Genomic DNA, 22,568 nt, shown 5'->3' on the forward strand with positions numbered 1-22,568 from the left:
CAGGCATGACAGAAATGCGTTAGACAGTGAGGAAAGAGCATGTACTGGGTTAGGATGAGAGCTGGAACCAGTTTTGATGACACCTTACTTTAGAAAGGAATTAATTGTACAGACACATGTATCAGATTTGGTGATAGTTACTGTTCTGTCTCAGAACAAAGATGATGAAAATTATCATAATATGTACAGTACATGAGATAACTTATGCCACTGTAGAAAAAGAAGCATTGGCAATTAAGTGGGCTTTAGAAAACTCAGGTACTACCTTCTGAGAAGAAAATGGAGATTAATTACTGATTGTGCTCCTTAGAAATGGATGTCTCAGTATAACGAGTGCAATGGATGAATAACAAGATGGTTCTTGGCATTGCAAAAATGTAAACTCTCAGTGGAACATAGGCGAGGAAGCCAATGGCCAATGCAGATGTTTTGATATGGCTTTATGTAAGTGCTATATTTAAATGCAGTATTGTGTGAGTTGGATATTAGGTCCTCCCACCTTAGAGAGGGTTTCTGGTCAAAATACAGATAGTCGAGATGCCGACACCGGAATCCCGACATCTGTCAGAATCCTGGTGCTGGCTTCCCAAAGGTAAGTTCTGGGGTTAGGGTTAGGCACTTCGGGGAGGGTTATGGTTAGGCACTAAGGGGGGGATGTTTAGGTTTAGGGTGCAGGGAGGCGGAGGTAAGGTTTAGGCACTAGGGAGGGAGGTTAGGTTTAGGCACCGGGGAGGGTTAGGATACTGATTGACAAGTGTCGGTATCCTAACCCTGTTGGGATGCCGGCATTAGGATTTTGACCGCCTGTTCACAAACACCGGCATCCCGTTTCCAACCACTTAGAAAGGTAGACTTATGTATAGTTAGTGCTGGCTAGGCCAGGCTTTATTCTGATGCTTTATTTATTTGGTGCTGTGAAATAATACAAGTGGTGGATACTTGTACTGGACTGGTATGCTGTTATGCAGCTGCTGCAAGAGAAGTGCTACCATTTAGGGTTAGGCACTAGGGGGAGGGTTATAATTATGCACTAAGGGGGGAGGCTTAAGTTTAGGGTGCAGGGAGAGGAAGGTTAGGTTTAGGCACTAGGGAGGGAGGTCAGGTTTAGGCATCGGGGATGGTAAGGGTTAGCGGTAGGGAGAGAGGGAGGGTTAGTATACTGATCGACAAGTGTCGATATCCTAACCCTGTTGGAATGCCAGCATCAGAATTGTGACCGCCGGGATCCTGAGCACTGGCATCCCGTCCCCAACTCTAAGACAGGTAAACTTATGTATAGTTAGTGCTGGGCAGGCCAGGATTTATTTTGATGCTTTGTTTAATTTGTGCTGTGAAAAAAAACATGCAGTGGATACTTATACTGGACTGGTGTGCTATTATTTGGCTGCTGCAAGAGAAGTGCTATCGTTTACCCTAGGAGTCAATACTTCTTCACCTGATCTTATGACAATATATAGTGACATATATAGTGACAGAAATACTGCATGTATATTTTTGTATATATGTTTTTCTAGAATATATTTAGAATGTTGATGAAAGACCTTCAAATTACACAGGCAAAAATAATTCACATAATTGAAATGCAAGGGCAAGCTAGGTGAAACTCGTTGTATAGTATAAATTATTTCTTAGTAAAAGCTCTGTGTAAAATTTCAACATCCACCAACTTGCCCAAATGATCTGTCTGTAAGGGGAAGTAATCCAAACACTTGAATAAAATAATACAGGGTGTTCATTAATTACACAGGTGCACAGCTTTTTAATTTCAAGATTAATAAAACTTAAAGGCTATGAAAATATTACATCTAATTACATTGAAATATGTTTCATTAATGTATATTTTGATCTTGAAAACACATTAAATACATGAAATGTCTTTGTGAGTTATATATTATTTCTTGCCTTTTTTATGTCTTGGGGGTTGAAGGATGGGTTGTACCAATTGCAAGCACTAAAAATTATTCCACTTTAACCTTAATTATTTTTTTGCAATTTTTGACTGCATAATCATTTTAAGTGCCCTTTACTTCAAGACGTCAATGACTTTTTGTTTCCAATTTATGCTAAAAACTTGCTTTGATCCTTTGACTTTTTTTATGGGAAGAATTTATATTTTCTACACTAACATGCATGACAACATAATTCTTCACACTTATTATTCAACATTAATGCTTTAATGAGAGGAATTGGAAGAAAAAAAATGTCATTGTCTTATCTACAGGAGCAAAGACTTTCAAATTATGAACCGAGTTCAGAGAATTATCCCTTTGTTCCTATTGTAAAATCTGAAAAATTATATTTTCAGCAAACACAAAGTTTTGCAAGTAGTCAAGCAGAGAGATCAAATGACATAATACTTTTCATTGGGTTGCGCAATAAAAGTGCCCATAAAATAGATCTTCCATCAAATAGATTTCTGATCTTTAGTTTTAAAATGATTAATCTCTCTCTCTCTCTCTCTCTCTCTCTCTCTCTCTTTCCCACTCCCTCTCTTAATATTAGAGTAAAATACTGATACACAATTAATTTATTGATAACACACTTGTGTATTGCAATGGAACCTAGAGAAAATGTATAGTCCAGATGCCCGGAGGCAAGTTATAATTCGGGGCCCCCCTAACCCCCCCCCCCGTCACAGCCACTGACATTATAATGTAGCAAATCGCATGCAGACAGGCTATAGATAGACAAAGGCAGCAACTGATGGTCTAACATGGAGCTCTCCACTAGTGTGTGGTGGCTTCTCAGGTGCCGGGACTGGGTGCCATGTATTGGGTGGGTACATATATACAGTCCTAAGTGGGGTGAATATGTTGTGGACAATTGAAGAGGGTACCCCTTCAAAGCTGGAGCCCGGTGGCAGATGCCTCCATTGTCTCCCATAGTTCTGCCCCTGCTAACCCTATTGCACTTACTATAGTAGGATAAGATGATACAATTATTTAGCTCACTGCCTAGCACTTGCTCATTTTTTCTGGTGTAAAAAATACATTCCTACTCATTCTAGAATACTATACTGTGTAGCAATAAGCCAGACTCCAATTTAGTACTAACCCAAACAGAATGATACTGTGGACTGGGGAATGTCAATGACAGCTTGTTTCAAAGTTTAGTAAAATAGTTACATGATTCTTTTATGCAGTGATACAGTTACATAGTGTTACCATTTCATAAGTGGACCTAAATATATTCAATATAATAATAAAAAGTAAAATGGGGGTTTAATTCCAATTCAACATTCAAAATGTCGACAATGAGAATAGGGACACAATTAGGTTAAACCCGGAATGTTGACATGCTAATAATACAATTGAAACTATTTTAACAGTTTTGGTATCACAATTTTAAACAAGATGATTTACTATCATTTATTTTTATTCTCAGTATATTTTTTCTTTCCAATCAAAATGTCATATTCATCCTGAAATATACACATTTCATTTCCCCTTAACACATATTATCTCTCTTTATTCTATTATACAGCTCTTTTCCACATTGAGTTACCCTGTAATTCATCCCACCTTTCCCTAAGCTACATATTCATCACACTTTGATTCAGATAAATATACTGTATAGCTTACTTCACTCCCCCTATCATATACAGTAATAATTGTTTCTTACATGTCACTCTCTCCTTGCTTTATATAATTATATATGTTTGAGCTAATCTTTCTCCTTTTTTTGGACTACATTCAAACTTCAACTAAACCTACAGTATGTCTTTAACATCATTACATTGTACCTGAACTACATTTTTTTCCATTTATATGTTTTCATAACATTACACCTTATTACTAGTCTTACCTTAATGACAGACCACTTTGAGACCCCCTTATGCATGTTTTTGTATAGACAATACTATGCACAACAGTTCTTTGGCTTGTCCACTGTTAGACATACAATATCAGCTCCTAAATAAAAATACACCAAAATACAAAAATAATCAGACTGGTGCTAAAAGCGATAAATAATAATTCCAAAAGCAGCTGCACACACCTGTGGGCCTGTGTACACCCAATTGAGATCATCAAAGGTGATCAAACACAAAAAAGAAAAATGAACAGAGAAGGGAGATGTCCTGAGGCTTGTAATGAAGTCAGCCCGTGACCGCCTGGCAGTCTTGAACACAGTGTCTGGCAGTCTTGAACACAGAATGTAGCAATGAGTAATAATTTATTATTCTCTTTGATAAAGCTTCAAGGATCAGAAGCGAAACACGTTAGTGGAGTATCACTTATTGTTACATTCTGTGTTCAAGACTGCCAGGCATTGGTAATTATCCATTGGGAGCCTAATTATCTGGCATCCAATCTCCTATCCTCATTGTGGGACTCGGTCTGCTGTAGAGGAGAGACAAGGAAAGAGAGGCGGTCACGGGCTCACTTCATTACAACCTCGGGACATCTCCCTCTTCACAAGCACCTGCACACCTGTCCTTGCCATTCGGGGTGATCACTACCACTAACCCTTACAACCAACATGGATTTGAGATATTTCTTCCTTTTTTCCAGGGATTGGGAAACCATCAGTGTAGCGGCTCTCCTGGACTCAAGCAGAGGTTTGTCGCATCCTACGGAGCAGAGTAAGTGCCTAATATGGTTTGGAAATCCAGTATATCAATTGCACTTACCTCCGTACAGGACTTTTATATGCTTGTGTCTTTCAAGTGAAAACTGTGGACCCAAGTCTGTTTCACTTATTTAATATTCAATATTAGATCTTAATCTGGTGAGCTTGTATGCCATATATGAAGACATTCTTATGCGGTCACTATTTTAGTCAGTTGTATCAATCAGATACCAATAGGGTTTTTTGATAAATGTGTATTTGAATAGTTTGTTCAGACCTATATAGAAGGTCATGTTCTTTTAGCACATGTTTCATTGTCATATGAATATATAAATATATATATATATATATATATATATATTGTAAAAAGATTGACCATTTATATGCTATTATTGGTGTCTTGAATCTCTTTTTTCTGCAATATCTGGTTACTTTTTTGTTAATTAAGATTAATTAATCAACATTATTAGCGCAACACCACTAGTGTTCATTTTCCTAAATAAAAATCGCTGAATTAAGCAACCTCATTTAACCTCACTACCACTAATAATTACTATAAGCATATGCAAGTTCATGACTACCCTTGTGTTTACAGCTACATAACACACCCATAAGCACTACCTTCATGGCAATGCCAGTCATTTCTTATATTTACTCTACTATCTTTTTGATTGGACTGAGTAGCTCTATAACATGCTTCTTCCTTTATGCTGTAATAGCTATGTCTGATGTACCTGTATATATGGCACAAACATTTTACATACATGGCCTACAATTTAATTGTCATAATCAATATATGTTATTTAAATAATCCTTAAACTGTGGACATCCTGGTTAATGTTGGACTGTTTTTTAACTTCTTCAGCTGTTACTCACACCACTCACTGTACCTGATTGGTTGGACTAATATATTTCCTCATTGGTCCACACTTACGCCCATCTGCATCTGACACTTGTGATTGTATGTTTATTGACACTTATACTAGTTCAATGGTACAGCTAGGTGAACATTCTTCACAATGAAACACATATTTTTACTCATCCAGGACTCTCCTGCTGTGCACAAGCAATGGCAGCCCGTACTATGGTCTGTCCAGTCACTTCCACTTCACACCACTGTTCCAAAATAACACTTAGGACCTGATTCAGACCCACTTGCGAAGGCGCAATCACTCGCTGTGAGTGATTTTCACCCATCTGCGCAAGCGCATAATTCGCAGTGCACGTGCGCAAACCATTCAGAGTGATCTGATTTTGGTAGCTCGTAAGCCACTATCAGGTCGCCGCTTTGAGTGACAGATAGTGTCATTTGTGGGTGGTAACAGGGGAAGGTGCTTGTGAATGGGGGAGTGGTGTTATGAATGCAGGAGTGTTAGTCCTCCAAAACGCTGTTTAAAGGGCGTGCATAATTAGCAAAGTAGCATCATTGTACACGTTACCTGCATGTATTTTTGCACTGATGGCAGTGCTAGCGATGGGGAAAGCTCCGATGGCTCACGATGGTCCCTATTAATCATACATTTCCCGGAGATGACATGTGTTGCGAGAGGCAAAGGGGCGTCTTCAGACACTTGCAAGCGCACTTTGCTGTAGCTCGCTAACACACAGTGGGTGTCCTTATGTGACACAGTGCATGCACTTAATTTAAATATCCAGCCCCTTTTGGCCAGCAAGCGATTGCATCTTGCCAGTGGGTCTGAATGAGTGCTTATTCCTTTTCTTCATTATTCATTACTTATATTTTGCCTCTTATTTTAAGGTATTCTCATTGGAATCAGTTGGATAAGTTGGTAGTGGTACATCCTTCTCTAACTTATCATGGTGCAACTACCACACTGTCTCCAACAGTAGATACCTCTATAATTCTTCAATAATTATCTACCCCAGGATGCTCTCTCATTTGGCATTCTTTGAGGTCCTTGCACAACCCAGATAGCAGGAGCAGCCTTAGGGACTTGATGATTATCTTTGTTGATTGTATGCTAAGCATTTGGACCTGAGGATACTTCCCACATAACTCTAATTTTCTCAATATTGTAACTTTGCACTGTTATTGTGCTGCTGTTGTATATCTAATATGATTATATAGGTTGAGTCTCCCATATCCAAAATGCTTGGGACCAGGGGTATTTTTGATATCGGAATATTCCATATTTTGGAATAATTGCATACCATATTGAAATGTCTTAGGAATAGGGGCCAAATCTAAACACAGAATGCATTTATGATTTATATACACCTTATACACACAGCCTGATATATTTTCAATAATTTTGTGGCTCAAACAAAGTTTGTGTACATACATGAAATTCATTTATGTGTCATATACACCTTATGCACACAGCCTATAGGTCATTTTATACTTTATTTTTAATAATTTTGTGCCTTAAACAAAGTTTCTGTACATTGAACCATCAAAAATCTAAGTTTTCACTATCTCAGTCATGCTAAACATATTCTGTATTTCGGAATATTCCATATTTCGGAATATTTGGATATGGGAGACTCATCCTGTATTATGTGGAATGTGGACTAGTAGATCAAGTAATTCTACAGGTTAATATTTACCTCAAATTTGGTTTAGATTACTTACTTTAATTGATTAATTCACTTTACTGCACAGCATTTTTAATCTCTTAATTCATTAATATTTATCACGCATACTTTTTTCATCGTTGTATTTAATTTTTTGCCCATTACTAGAGACTTTTGTTTCTCTCTATATACAGTAATACACCCTTCTCACTATTTACGTGCACTTTTTTTCTTAAGTGCTTTTTATCTTGAGATATAAATCTTTCCAATTATCTAGGCTTCTACCCAGATGGCTAAATAATATGTTAAATGTTAAGTTTGTATAGATGTGACCTTGCTCATATAACCATAGTATGCCATACAGTGCTATATGTCTGGCGTGAGTGAGCGGCCAGGTCCCCTGCAACTATGCTATTACTGGGCATTATCATCGCAATGCGATGATATTAGGATACACCAGGAGACTATGCTGATTAATTTGATACAGTACGGTATGTGATACTTGTATCTTTGTGTAATTCAAATCCTTCTCCTTCAATTAACCAAAAAAGATCTATCTTGTTGAGTCACAGCTTTTTCTAAATATGTATGGAGTATTTAAAAATGAGAATTGCTTATACTAAATTGAAACTTATAAGGAAATAAAGCACATTTGGTGTTCCTAGCATTTTAACATGTACACATGCAATTTTCTTACAGTATATTTCTGACTGGCTCTTCTGAAGACAGATTTACAGTATACTAGTTGCTCACTTGAAAAGGAATTGTTTGCCTCTTTTCTCCCAGTGCTTTGTTGTATACCCACAAATGTTTAATTCCCTCAACAGTTTTGACCAATTTTTTTATTTTGAGATACTTGTCTTAGAGAGCTATAGGAATTCTGTTACCTCTTACTTCACCATGTTTTGGGGTAATCTGCAGTTTAGCCCTGGTCTTGACAATGCTGTCTTCCTCCTCCAGAGGGTTATGGGATTTTAGCAATATATGACATTTTTGACCCATATGGCAGATTGCTCACCTTTTTGGACTAATAGGAAAAATTTAATTCAACCAATAAATATTTTTATATGTATTTGCAAATTTGTAATTTTATATCCACCTTGCTGCTTGCAATGTCTTCTCCACAGGAACCAGACCCCTTCAAGAGTTTATTGTCTTTTGTTTCCCCAAATGTGCTGTATACAGGATATGTTGATTTAATATGTCCTGACCCTACGAAGCATTGGCAGAAGACAGTCACTCATTATACTGCTTATTTATGCACTCTTGCCACTCCTGATTGTTTATTGAAACACTTTCAAAGAATGTTTACATTTCTCCACTCAGCTATCATCCAAGAAGGGCATCTTGGAGTCATAAATAAGATATATGACTCTCAAACCCAACATGAACACATGGTGGCAGAAGAATATGGTCTATGCCCTAAGTATTGATATATTAATTACTCATTTTTTCATAACTTTTGGGAAAGTGGTAAAATCAGAAAATATTGGGACAAATTCTTACTTTTTTATAAATATGTTTTTTTTTTATCTACCTAAAGACTTATCTTCATATACTGTACTTAGAAATCACCATTGTTCCTAATCTGTATATTCTGCACCCATAACTCTTGCCACTCCTGATTGTTTATTGAAACACTTTCAAAGAATGTTTACATTTCTCCACTCAGCTATCATCCAAGAAGGGCATCTTGGAGTCATAAATAAGATATATGACTCTCAAACCCAACATGAACACATGGTGGCAGAAGAATATGGTCTATGCCCTAAGTATTGATATATTAATTACTCATTTTTTCATAACTTTTGGGAAAGTGGTAAAATCAGAAAATATTGGGACAAATTCTTACTTTTTTATAAATATGTTTTTTTTTTATCTACCTAAAGACTTATCTTCATATACTGTACTTAGAAATCACCATTGTTCCTAATCTGTATATTCTGCACCCATAATTATTCAGTGTTCTTAATCTACATATACTGTATTCATAATCTTTCAGTGTTCCTAATTTACATAAAGATGGATTTGTCAGTTCATAGTTCTTTTTCATAGAAAAGGAAAGTACTCAACACTAGGTCAATGAAAATTAATGCCAAACAATGCAGAGGAAAAGTTCAGCTCTTGGCCAGAGACTTGCCTTATCCTTAGTGTGGCACTATAAAGGAGTTTTGAGCACTAAGCACTGTTAAGGAAATTCCCTAAATCATATTTCTTTATAAGGCAGTGTGACCTAAAAGGAGTAATGATATTGGAAGCTATTGACTCACAGTGAAGCCAAATACACCTAAATAAAAACCTTAACACTTACGGTGGTATTCAATTAGTTTCACATCAGCGAGAAAGTTTTGCCTGCCCGACTATTCACCTACATCACGTGTTTTGGACTTGAAATCTTGTCGTGCGTGTCCCTAGCTATACGCCGTATTCAATTATAAACCAGGCGAAAATGACACGGGGCGAATGTAGAACAGACGGAAAGTACTGTCAGAATAGGGAAAATCAGTCTGAACTCCCTAAAAAGATGCACGGACATTGGGGATCAATGTAGAAGTGTTCCAATAGCACTAATAAAACTATTTGGGGTACTGTAGTTGTTTAAAATCCTTGTTATTAGCTTCCTTGTAAAAGTGGTGAAGAATGGCCTTAAGCAGTATTTTTTTGTGAAAATAAGTAGTCAATTAAAATTTGAGGTACTTAAAAATGGGTGCTAGCATGCTTTAAAGTCTCTAAAGTGAAGTTTTAAAAAACATGAAAAACGCACCTGCTGCATGCACCTGCAATCCTAAAAACACCTGACCCATTCTTACAGACCCCTAAGAAGGCTATTTCGCTAGTTTTTATGCTTGTCCCCACATTTTGTGATTTTTCACCTCCAAAATTAAAGTACATTTTTGGGGTGTTCTTAAGTTTTTTTCCCTGGATTTTTTGACACAGTTGTCCTTTAGGGGGCTGTCCCAAGGGTTTTGAGTGGTTTCCCCACATTTGCACACCAAACTAAAAATTTAGCACTTCTTTTCACCTGCTATACTTAGGTGTAACTTATTCGCCTATTACATTGCATTGACTACCGCGTTGTCGAAAACCAGCTGGAATTGAATTTGGAGATAAGTTCCGACCATGTAAAAAGCCATGATTGGCGATACTTTTCCCAGAAAATGTTTTTTTGCTTCTAATTGAATATGACCCTTAGTGTATGGAGTTGAACTGTATAGCCAAAGCTTTCTCAGAGGATTTAACATAACTCATACAAGTGTTTCATCAGTCAGTTATAAGAGACTGTTTTAGCAGATATATGAACCATATATCTAGTTAAGACAACTGCATATGAATTATCAATGGTGCTTTGCTTTGTGAAAAATTGATGTACATAAGAGGACAAGTACATTTGCAGGTATAGGCTTAGTAGCCAGGATAAATAAAGTAAATAGGGACCTCTTTGGGCTAGGTAACAGGTTAAGTAGATATAACATCTAGGCCCTTCATTTTGGAACAATAGAAAGACAGAAAATGGTATGCTTAAACTGCAATGTTTGTAAACTAATTGAGTGCTGTTCTCAATAAGCTATATCTATGTAACAGATTTCTGAAAGTAGATTGGTAACTTAACTGACTCTGCTTGGTGTTAACTGCTAACCTTGCTCAGGTTAATAAAACTCAAAATATATATTTTTTTAAATTTGCATCATTACTGCGTAAAAATGGATTTGGGGGTCCTTGCCTCTGTGTAATTTAGGGTAGGAAAGAAGCACCCATAAGAGGGTAGACTTTCCAGAAGTGAAATTAATCAAGAACCAAACTGTGAACATTCTCTCTCGGACTATCACCTATTTCTATCTATCCATCTGTCAGGGTACCATACAACCACTTTCACCAACATGTGTCCAACACTCCCATTAAAGCCCATAGGCATGCGCTAAGACACCTCCCTGTCTCCACCCAGGAATGTCCACATTTTCAATACACATCACTGCGAATCTTTATGGAAACAATTGGGAAGCATGCACGGTGCAACTTAGACGCATACACAGTAGCAAAAAAATTGTTCCACTATGTCCAACATCAGCAGCGTGTACACCTCTAAGTCAGGTCCACAGGCTCATATCCAAAAATTGTTTGTATCCACTGAGTGGTTTCTATATGACAAACTTCAGAAGGTGTCTTGAGACTTTGTTAGATACCTTTAGTACAATGGAGTACAATATGTATTGTCTTTTTACCTTTGGTTATACTTCCAATATTATAAGGAGTGAGGATGGCACTGGCACTAATACTATCATTATTGTTTTCATTTGTGTCTTTTTCCTCCATTTTCTTTCATTTTGTTTCAAAACTCTATCTTGTAATTATAAAAGTTGTCAGGCATACTGTGTTTGTGTCTCACTTTTACATTATCTAATTTGGACAATAGTACAAACTGAAGATGTACGGTAGTTCTTATTGCTTTTATTATTGAGGTACCTCTGTGTTTTTGGACCACTTCCTGGTACCTTTGTGTGATTTTGTTGTATTTTGTCTTATTTTCATTATGTATCTGCAAGTAGACTGTTTGATTTTTTTATATTTATTTTATAATAGTTTTTTTAAAGTATAGTAATCATATTTTGGTGTGAAACTTGGTGATCAGGATATGATGTGGGCTCCACATAAAGTGTGTTGTTTTCACACAAAAGAACTTCAGCAAAAGGCTAGAAAAGATCTTTCTGTTTTGGGGTCCCTATGATCTGGAGAAAACCTAGAAATCATAGTTATAAATGCTACTGTTGCTATTGTAAAGTTAAGGGGTACAATCTAAAATATAAGAAATACATTTTCTACCTGAACTTCTTTTGTCTTTAATCTAACCTGCACCTCATGATCCAGAAATGCCACTGTTTTTTTCCACCAGAGACATTAAAAGTTACAACTATAGACTTTAAAATAGAGGACCAACACTCTGATTAGGACTTTCAGGGTGCTTCATATAGCACAGAAACCCAGTGTTTCAGATTTGAATGCTGCACAGAGTAGACCTGAAAGCAGTGTATAGAAGAAAGTGTGCCAAACTTAACTTTGAGGAGAAAGAGAAAAAGTCAGTATAAAGACTTGTAAATGTAAGTAACATTGGAAAATGGTTCTTTGCTACATTTTTTTGGTGCAAAATAATATTTTTACTTTATTTTTAATAAAATTAACATGTCACCAGAATGCATGTGAAAATTATATTTCCCATAGCTTCACATCTTATTTAGTGAAATAGCTTTACGTCTTAGAGAAAAATTGTCATTATTACCACTGTGTATATGTGTACTCCTGCTTATCACATTGTGCAATTGTGAATGGTTTATCCCAGCAGTCGCGCAATAATTCTCTATGATATAATGTTAGCCTTGTAAAGTATGGGATTAAATTAGGAAAATCAGCTTGTACCCCCAAAAAAGTACATTCTACTATTGGGTGACAGTATGGAAGTCTATTAGTGAACTAAAACAAAACATTTGTCTCACTTAAAAGGTGTCAAATGGCTGATACTTGAATTTTCTTTAAAAAGTGAACAAATCATAGAAATCAAATGTTTTTCAGCAAATTAATGCTCTAGATAAATTGGGTCACATAAAAATGTATTAAGTTATTTTTCTTTCATTATTAGCAACTTTTACAAATGTATAAATAAACACTTGTAACTTCCACATGCAAGCTTTAAAACACCTTTGCTATCAATCCAGAAAACAAACTTATTATACATCAATTAACTTATTCTTCTGTTTGCAGATTATCACCACAAAAATGACACCTTTTATTGGACAAATTATGCTTATTAAAGCCTTTTAAGTCTATTTATTTATAGGAAGGGAGAGTGTATCAGGGGTTCTAAACCAAGTTCCAATATTTTTACCTTAAAATAGGCATTTTCCCCAATTTCTCAGGGCCAATTACTATAAAGTAGTGAAAAAATGTGTGCTCCAAAAAATAGATTTTATTGAACTTGGCGCAGAAAATTAAAGACATCAAGCTTTTCATGGCCTGTGCAGTAATAATAATAATAATAATAATAATACTCTATGAGATTCACAGACCAATATTTGTGTTATAATTCGTTTTCTACTACATATTCTTTTTCTTCTTGTTCTTCATTATCTTATTATTATTGAGTGATGCTACTGCCAGCCTATTTTTTTTAAGCCTTATGTACATTTATATATCTATACACAATACAAATATATTTACTGTATATATATGTATATATATATATATACATACACAGTATATATAAATATATAAATTTATATATATATAACCAATATATCAATATATCATTATATATATATATATATATTCATACATATATATATATATATATATATAATGTATATTTATTACCAATATATATATATATATGTATATATATATATAAACTCCACAGGTCTGCCGGCGCTCTAATAAATATTCCACAACTTGCTCCTGTGCCTGAAAATTACAATACATCCTCCAAAAGAAACAGCACTAGGAGACAGCAGGTAAGCAATAAAAACTTGTATTGAATAAATGACCAATGTTTCGTAGCTGTCACCCCGTCGTCAGGACCACACAAGTAATAAAATTACAAAAGACATATAACACTTGCCCACATAAGTAGCTTGTCCACCCACCCACGATGCACCGAATTCGTCCGGCACTCTGCTTCTGTGAGCACAGTTTGAAGCAGGACTCACCCGACTGTAGTCCAGGCAACACACCTGGTTGCGTTCCACCGGCCCATGTCAGCGGTCACTCAGGAAACCCTCTCCAGCTCCCAGAGTCAGATGCTGGAACACAAAAAACACATAACATTACCCAATAATTAAAACATAAAATATATATGAATATGCATCTAAATTAAGCAAAAAAAATTAAACAGAAAAAAAGTTAAACAGAAAAAAGTTAAACAGAAAAAAAACGAGGTGACATAACCCAATTCAAATATAGGTATCAAACATCACAACCAGAAATGTATATAAATAACCAAAAACTTCAATGCATTAAGGCATTACATATTGCAATTTTATATCAGAACGAAAAAGAATACCATTATAATAAATTCCAATTGATTTTATCATTAAGTCCTTTGGGAGCCATAGTATGCAATCTCACAATCCACCTTGCTTCTTTAATAAGCAACAATTTAACTCTATCACCCCCTCTTAAAGATAGGGGTACATGATCAAAGGCAAAGTATTTTAAGGCATTCAATGAGTGACCCTTAGCTTTATAATAATGTGCTACTGGTTAGTTTACATCTTTGCCAGCCAGTATCATTCTAATGGCCGAACTATGTGCCGCCATCCTCTCGCTGAATTTGCGGATGGTCTGGCCAATATAATATAAGCCACAGGGACAAACAATATCATAAATGACATATGTAGTGTTACATGAGAGCACATGTCTAATGTCAAATTACTTTCTCACAGTGAGGGTGCTAAAATGATGCATAGATCAGATTTATTAGAATTATCTGATAGGTCCAAGAAGGAATTGATACCTTGGGCCAGTCATTTTTCTACATCTAATCCAGTAATTTGTAGAGCCACACAAGCATTATGGCCTATTGTGTCGATTGATCCAGTCCTTTCAGTGTTTAAGAGAGCCAGACCAATAGCAGCATTCAGAAGGGGCAGGAACTTGAGAGATTGTCTGGTTAAGACGAATATTAGGGGTATAGGATTACCTAGGCTACCTAATGTGTATCATAAAGGACCAGGATGTTATAGATGTGGTAGCTGCACCACTTGCCAATATACAGTTGCATGCAAATCATTTAAGCACCCTCACTGTGAGAAAATATTTGACATTAGACGTGCTCTCATGTAACACTACATATGTCATTTATGCTATTGTTTTACCTTGTGGCTTATATTATATTGGCCAGACCATCCGCAAATTCAGCAAGAGGATGGCGGCACATAGATTGGCCATTAGAATGATACTGGCTGGCAAAGATGTAGACCAGCCAGTAGCACATCATTTTAAAGCTAAGGGTCACTCATTGGATGTGTGCTCCCGGAAGCAGAGTGCTGGACAAATTTGGTGCATCGTGGGTGGGTGGACAAGCTACTTATGTGGGTAAGTGTTATATGTCTTATTGTCATTTTATTAATTGTGTGGTCCTGACGACGGGGCGATAGCTCCAAAATGTTGATTGTTTATTCATTACAGGTTTTTAATGCATACCTGCTGTCTCCTAGTGCCATTTCTTTTGGAGCATATATATATATATATATATATTTATATATAACTAATTGTTAACCGTGTCATCCCATATATTTTACGTACAATACAGGCTCATAAAATAGAATTATAAAAGGAAATGATTGATCATGTGGCTAAGGTTACATTACTATGATCATAATAAAAGTAACCAAATAAACAGTAATATTTATATGGGGCAAAAGAAAAAAAATATATATAAAAATACTGATTCACCAATAATAAATTTAAATGCATAAATAGAATGCATTATAAAGATAATAATTATTTTAACATAACCAAACAGTTTTCTCATGGAGAGGAATAACAATACATGTTAGGTTTCTTTTGTGACAGGTTTAATTTCTAAGATGGGACACATCATAATTATTCCTAGAAACACTGTGAATTCAATTTACCAATTCAGTGTTCAATCTTTTAAAACTACAAAACTTATTGTCCAGTAGAACTATGAGTTCCATTGCAATACATTTTACTGCCACAGCACTGGCATCAACAATAACTAATGAGGTGTAAATAAATGTATTTTCATTATAATAATGTTACCAGTATTAGTGCTGTTAACAGTAGATTACCAGTTTGTGAATTGTGGGACTTATCTTGAGGTAGACACATTTGTGCTTAGAACTTACAGGTTAAAAAAATACACAATATAAAAAGCATCTCAAGTTATGTCAAACATCAAAACAGCAGTATTGGTGCCTGGCATACGTAAGGTATAATGTGTGTATTTTGATGCCCTATACTAGAAAATGCTTAAGTCTTATTTCCCTACATTATTAGTATATAAACTAATAGTGTACTGAAGTGACATAGAAAAAATTGTGCCTAGTGGCTGGACAATGTTATTACTAAAAGTGAATGTGAATTTTCAATATGTAACTAAATAAAAAATACAAAAGAAATTCGAACATATGTTATTTTCCATTTTATCAGTTCAAAGAGTACATTTTACCTGCAGTAGCCCACATTTAAATGTGAATTAGGTAATGCAAATAGATGGCTGCAATGGCATATATTATAGCTGTGTTACAATGATTTAAGTACTTAACAGTATGTATGAGAGGTCAATGTGCAATAAACTAATCAGGAGCATCTAAATAGTGCTGCTGATACTCATCATCATAATTTATTATTAAATACAGTGTCCACATTCTTTGCATTGTGAAGACCTCCTCAGTCACTGTGCTCCTTCTGTGTAACAAGTTAACCAGCCATAATAAGAAATATGTATGCTTTATTTTTAAAACAGTGCTTTTTTATTAGTATATGTATTCGTTTCTCAATTCTAATTACACTACAACAAAATGTAAAAAAACATCTGCATCTGGCATGTGTTTTCATTAATTTAGGGATTCAGAATTCAGTGGAAAAAAACATATTTTGTCTATCACATCACATTTATTAGATACACACAAATAACAAAAGCGTTTATAGCAATTTCTGAAAAAAGTAAGATATGTGAAAATTCCAATTAATCTATATAGAATTGAAATATTCTCATTGTATTCATCTATAAAAAACTACAGAAAATCTTAAAAACTGCAGACACTATACTTGAGAAACTCTTAACAATCCAAATAGTCATAATGTAATTGTTAATAAAAGATAAATTGTAAAGTCAATTTGCTTTAGAGAAATACAATGTTGACCCTTTCTGTTTGTGCATTGCTCCATTGTCAGAATGTCTTGGAGAAAATGTTCCCCCTGTTCATCACTTACACTGTCCAGGTTGTCAAAGAAAAAGTTTAGATGCAAATGTAAAAAGTGAAGTTATGTCCCTGAAAGTGAATTTATGACACGCATTTCGCCTGGTGTTGGTCTTGATCACATACAGCATTTTGCAATTCCTGGTTCTCTAGCTATATGTCAGCATGCGGCCAATCCCGAGCTGTATGTATAAATGAATGACAGCTACTGGATCTAATTACATTCAGGGCTTTCTATTATAATTGCATACAGTTTAGTCAAATCATAGTAACAGCTCCATGAGTGATGGCCTCAGTCTCCAATAGGGTAGCTTTAGCCTCAGCCATAGTTCTGGGTATTTACATAATCAGGCAAACCTATATGTGTCACTGAGTTGCCTTAGTGACAGTGCTAATATTATAATCAATTCTGAGAACAGGGGATTATAATATATACATTTTGTTGTGTTAAACAAGAAGAGTACTGCTGAACTATCTTATTATGGACATTATGCACAAACATTATTAATACATATATGTTATAAGAAAATTACATTAAACATATATTATAGGTAATTATTATAATAATACAAATAGTTTTATTTTAGATTTTAAGACAAACTAAATACTGATGTTAGCATAATAGTAGGGAGGAGAAGCAGGTGCACACTATAAGCACTAAGAATGATCAAAAAGTCTATAATAAATGGCAACAATTATCATGGTTTTAAAAGTAAGGTTTCTTAGTAGATGTTTGCCCACCTACCACGTCACGGTGAACTTTACACAGGTGAGTCCCTAACTTTCCTAATACTGACACACTAATTAATTTATCTAGGACTTACCTTTCATAGGGTCCATTAGATGTGTGAACTGCAATACAAGGACCATACCAATTAAACTCACCTGGGGCAGTTAGGAAGAGTGCTAGCCTAAGAAACCTTACTTTAAAACCATGTTAATTGTTGTAGTTTATTATAGACTTTTTGATCATTAGAATTCTTATAGTGTGCACCTGCTTTTCCCACCTTATTTTTTGCTGTAGAACTGCAGGTCTCAGCATGGTAGCACCTATTATCATGTTTAATATTAGGATGTGCAGCCCAGCCCATCCTTTTTCTATGTGTGTATTTAAGGTACATTTGAAGGTGAGACCCCTTCTTTTGGGCTAGCACTCCCCCTACCTTCCCCAGGTGATTTTAATTGCATTGCAGTACACACATCTAATAGGCCCTATGAAAGGAAAGTCCTGAATAAATGAATTAGTGTGTCAGCTGTTACAGGTTCGCGCATGTGCAGTGAGAAAACATTGTTTGAGTGCATGCATTCTCACTTGCATTGCTTGCTGAGACAGGCCCTATGAGCAATAAGTAGAGCAAACAATATAAGTACAATTATTTTTAGGCAGGATGGAAATCTCAAGCTGGGTACAGACCTATACAATTTTCAGGCTGTTCTTTCGATTTTGACTCATTCATAAGATATCGCAAAAGTGTGTTTGCACCTTTGATCATGTTTTGTCAGAAGAAAACTGCTTGAATTGAAGGATTGTATCTTATGTGCAGTTTAATATTCATAATATTTGTCTTGGCTAGATCAGACCAAAAGTGCAGTGTGTATGCACCTTTGACCATGGTTGTGATTTTACACCGTCAGCAGTGCCACCTCTGTGGGTGGTACAATAATTTACTATTGATATTTTGGCAGTTGGGAATCGAAGGTCAGCAGTATGATTGTAAAGGTATGTATGGGTTTGGGTATGGGATCCCGTACACACAGAATACCGACAGCAGCATCCTGAAAGTCAGAATCCCGACACCATTAGGCAAGTACCCTAATGCTAACAGTTACCCCTACCTCTATCCCTAACCATCCCTCCCTGGTGCCTGATCCTAACCTTCCCCCCTAGTGCCTAAACCTAACCTCCCCATCCCCGCACCGTAACTTTACCCTCCCCACTTACTGCCTAACCCTCCCCCTAGTGCCTAACCCTAAACCCTAAACCTAACCCTCCCTCTAATCCCAGATACTTACCTTCATGATGGTGGTGGTTGGGATACTGGAACCAGGAACTCGATGCTGTCATGATTCTGGGGCCAGTATTTTGACCATCATGATGCCTCACGCCAGGATGCTGACTACTTTCCATGTGTATGCACGTATTGGCACTATGGGTGATCAAATCATAACATAAAAAGAGTGATTGCAAAGGGGTGTACCCAGCTTATGAACCTAGCAGACTTTCAGCCTGCCTCTCACTTTGTCTGTCACTCTCTGTCTCTAGCATTTACTTCAAGTTTATTATAAAAATTCCATTTTAAAAACAGGTCTAGGTTTGGTTATACTTGACTGTAGCTGCAGGCAATGTAACAAAGAATGCTGGTGCAACTTGCAGACCAGGGTATAGGAGTTGCTGTTGTTTTTGGATCTGAGTCCTGAGTTTAAAGAGGAAACAAAAATCACTACAGACTCTGGTGTGTAAATAATGTAATTTCCAACATGTATCAGAGTTACAGAGTTGCCAGTTCGTGGACATTTCTAATTACTGGCAGTGATCATTTGTCAACATGCACAAGTGTCAAATGACAGATGACCAGCCTCAAAGTGCACATATACAGTATGTGATCACAAATATGTGTGACAATTATGGGAAAATTACGTATAACCTGTTTCACCTTGGGATACGAGTATGCGATTGGCAACAACATACTGCAGATTTGAGATCTCCTTGAATATGGTGTTTTGCCTTTTGACTAGGTCTGATCTTGGCCTGCAGATTCGAGTCATATCTTGGAAACACTACATTCAGTTTTGTTTGATTTCTCCAAGTTTGACCCATCCATTTCTACAATGTTAAGTGTTGGTTCAGAAATTTTTCAAAAATCTAGAATATTATTTACATCGGCTGTAATGTTCACAAATCAAAATTTGACATTTGCTTATTGCTCTACATAAGAAATGATGCTGTAGTACTGATGGCTATTGTACTGTATGTAGTGTTGCTGCAATTTAATATAATCCTTATTTAATTTATTTAAAATAAGTAAAGTGGATATCAAATATTCTTTGTTTAAACATAAATGTAAGAGAAAGGCCTTGGGTGTCTCAATCTAACCTTGACAACAGGCATATAAATACAAAACATTTCAGATAAAAATAAAACTACTTTTAGAATTCCAAATCATTCACATTTAAGTGTTTTACTCATTTCTGACATGCAAAGTGCTCCATTTAAAATGACATTTGTAGCATTATATGGTATATTTTTTGTTCTTTTTAGTTAATGCACTTCTTTTCAGTTTATTATCCAATGTTTCCATTATCTTTCAGGCATAGAAAGCAAACTAATGACACTAAAAAGAAATGTGTGACAATAATAGAACTCAAAAGCTTGCATTATATATTAAACAAATCACATTGTGAACTGTGAACAAAAAGAAATCAACCCATAAATGTTAATACATTTTGCATTTAATGTAGAGATGTGTACAGACCCTTGTGTTTTGGTTTTAGTTCTAATTAATCATTATGTTTTGGTTTTGGCAAAACTATCCTCAAGTGTTTTGGTTCCAATTCCTTAAAAGTTTATATAAATCTATTTTTAAAAAAAATCTATAAATACAGCTAAAATCATGTAATTTGGACCTGTTTACATGCAATTTAAAATCCAAGTTTGGTTTTTAGAACTGAGTTCTGAACAGCAGACAGCTGTCAGCAGGCCTGAGCCGGGACTCGGTTGCACCCGGAACCCCAAAGTCACTCCAAACTGGGACTTGTTTCGATTCTGAACTCCTAAGTTTGGGTGTGTTCATATTTCAGGAATACTAAACTGCACATCTCTAATTTAATGTAAACAATATATCCTCATCACATCTTGGTTAGTAAGGATTTGCATTCAAATGTTAACTTTTTTTTACTAATTTGTAAATATATGTATGGGGACATATAAAGCCAAAAATAAAGGGTGACAAAGGACTTTACATATTTATATTAAATATTTATTATTAAAATCACTGATATTTTGAAATACACCAATGCATTCATTATTAATCAGGCATCATGGGAATGAAAATACAAAATACATAAATACGCAAAAAATATCATGGACATTCTTTATATAGCTATAAGGTAGAATAAGATAGCACTACAGTAGAATCAAGTATGCTAACATGAGAGGCACTGTCACCATGTTTTATTCTGATTATGCTTACTACTAGAAAGCTAATATTAATTTATTAACAGTTATTTATATTTATTTAAAAAAAAATTATATAGGGCACACATATTCTGCAGCATGTTTACAGGAAATATTTCAATCATTTACATCAGTCTATATTTCCTATTATATGGACACATATAAACAATAGGGCTCCTTTTTTATAGAAGCCAATTAACATACCAGTAGGTTGTGGAAAGAAACCAGAGCATCCACAGAGGGAATACATGCAAAAATGGGGGGAATATAAAACTCCACCCAGATAATGTCTTAGTCAGGAATAAAACTCATGACCTCAGTGATGTTAGGCAGTAATACTAACCACTGTATCAACCATAAACCATACTGCTTGGTCTGTTGAATGTAGCTGATTACAGTTTTCTGTAGTACTACTCATTCAGGGTCATTTACAACCTGTGAAAATTGTGTTACAACTGTGCATTTAATATTTTTCAAGTTTGTTCACCTTTTATCTACAGTATTGCATGCTTAAATTTCTATTCTAGGAGTTTTCCTCATAAAATCACTCTTCATAGGATTTTGTGAGATTACAGGTCCAATTGGATATGAACATAGTAAAAAAGGGGAATTTCAAAGTCCAGCCTCTAACCACTTTGGAATCACCCTGTTCATTTTTTTAATAGCTTTGCTTTTGTGGTTAACAAAAATACATAAAGAAAAAAAGTTTATTTTAAACCTTTTTCTAAAGAAAATAACTTAGTCAAGTCTAATTATGCTTTAATTAACCATGACACTATGGGAACATTATTTCATATATCACTTTTATACATATTTTATACTTTGTTGTAACTGAACTTATAAATGCTCTGTACAATATAAGGTTTGCCTAGAGGATGCAAGTTGCAGGTGGAGCACCAACATTTGCACTTCACAGAAAGTGTATAAACTAAGAATTATGCAGGGGCAAAAAAGGTGCCCTTTACTAGCCAAGGAATACCCCTATAAACTCTCTCTCTCCACCTTTTACAATGCCATTAAATGTTTAGACTAACAAAACACAAAGTCATATTTGTACGTGGACACTATAGAACCAAAAGAATACAATTCTAACCACTCAGCAAAACACATCCTAATACATCCAGTTTCAGTCATCAAAACAGAACAAGGAGTGTTTTGCAACCACTCATTCGATGAAGCACTTACTGTACTTCTTTGTATAAATGGCACATTTGTACAAACATAGGTGCATGACATCACTTAATTGCTCAGTTTTATAGTTGGTATGTTTATATTAATATCTTATGGTTGTCAATCAGCAATTGAAGTACAGTATATGAATTGTAGTTGCTGAATCGGAGGCTCAATTTATTCAGATA

This window comes from Taudactylus pleione, unplaced genomic scaffold, assembly GCF_031769625.1.
Source record: "Taudactylus pleione unplaced genomic scaffold, aTauple2 ptg000296l, whole genome shotgun sequence".
NCBI lineage: Eukaryota > Metazoa > Chordata > Amphibia > Anura > Myobatrachidae > Taudactylus > Taudactylus pleione.